Below are 1,855 nucleotides of genomic sequence, written 5' to 3' on the forward strand. Positions count from 1 at the left end.
TTTCTATATCATTCACATTTTAAGGATATATGAGTAAACAGAGAAAAGGGATTTGCTTCCTCCTGAGAGGTTAAGATTAAAAGTCAAAATACTTTATATAAATGCATAAGCAGTAAGTACATCTTTTGAAGGTTTCAGGCTCAATTTGCGAGAGCTCCACAGTGTTAAGAGGAGGCATCTCTACCCTGCATAGCTGGGAAATGGTGTTTCAGTAACCGCAAAGGAGACTTTAGGCAAAAAGTCAGAAAAGATCACTAGAGGAAAGGAAGGATTTTCCCTTCTAACTCATTATTAAAAATACATATTAAAAATATTATAATCTGAAAAGCTATTTTGCAGCACCATGTTTGTTATTTTGATTGTTTTCAGTTGGGTAACTGTGGAGTGGATAAATGCTTTCTCAGCTGAGATCAAGAGAAACCACTAAGCATCCAATTCCTGTCCTAAATTTATGATCAAGGCAGCTGGAGAAGCAAAGGACCAAAGCCTGTTCCTGTTATCACTCTGATCACTGGCCTGGAGATGGCAACCCTTTGGCATCCTCTGCAGGGGGACACAAATGGTAATCCACATCTCTGCATCAATGCAGCTCTGTGAGGCACAGGGAGTCTTTAGCCCCAGGACAAAACCTCACTGCCCATTGGCTACTGACTTGGTTACTGGTGATGCTTGGGGGCCAAAACTAAGCCAATTCCTTTGTTCCCCAGGAGAAATGGGTCTCTGGACGGACGGGGCTCCAGCCCCAAGGATGCACAGTGTTCAGAGGTACAGGAATCCCAAAAAAAGCATTAGCATGTCTTGTCCCTCCTGATGTGTAAACGCTCTTACAGAAGTTTCCTTAATTTAGGTGTAATCCATTTTTTTCCTCTGTGACATTTTCTTGGAAGGCAGGAAGAACACTAGCTTCCCCCCCCAGCAGAAAACCCCTGTGTCTCTGGACTCATGTGTTACTCCGGAGCAGTGTGGGTTTCTTCAGGCTGCAGTACCCCCGCTCCATCCCTCAGAGGCCAAAGTCTTCGTGGTCATGTTGCGATCAGAGGAAAGGACATGGTATCCACTTTGCTTCTGCTCCGGTGACACTCCACCCTGCACAGGTACAGGGAGATAAGGGTAATTTTGGGACCATGATAAGGAAGGTGCTGCCTTGAACGTTCCCCAGAGGGGAGATGCAAAAGACCACTTTGTCCATAAAAATGTGATGACAGGAATGACCTCATCAGCCCAGCAGGATGCTTGTGTATGGTTAATCCATAGTTAACCATTCCTATCTTTAAAGCACCCACCTCTGAAGAAAGTACCTCTTGGGGAGGTGGGAAGTAACACGACAAGCTAAATAAAGGACTCGGGAGCAACATGACACATTTCTACTATTGCTTACTTATTTAAATGACTTTTTTTTATACCAAAGGTCAATGAGCAATATTTTCTCCATAGGGAGACTGGGAAAGGGTCCTCCTCTACCACAAAGCTCATTTTTTCATTAAATTTGCTGGAATTCTTTTTTCTGTGGGATTTCTACTTCCTGTAGAACTTGTGTGGAGGAGGGTGGGGAGATTCACAAACACCTATGCTTACCCCATAACCCTCCCTTTGGACATTCACCAGCCCAGTCACTTTCCCGTACCAAAAGAACCCCACTCCAGTCACAGCTAGACTCTCACCCAACTAGAGAAGCTACAGCCACCTACAAAACATCATTTTCTGGAGAGCACACATGGATTGCAAGACCCTCACCCCAAAAGTGAAAAGCCAAAGCCTAACCACTGTCAGGGTCAAATTCCCTTCAAATGGTGAAGGTAATAAGCATACAAGAGAAGCTGCCAGGATGAATTACAGAAAGGAGCAGAAGTCAGAA

This window comes from Phalacrocorax carbo, chromosome 6 (genome assembly GCF_963921805.1).
Source record: "Phalacrocorax carbo chromosome 6, bPhaCar2.1, whole genome shotgun sequence".
Taxonomy (NCBI): Eukaryota; Metazoa; Chordata; class Aves; order Suliformes; family Phalacrocoracidae; genus Phalacrocorax; species Phalacrocorax carbo.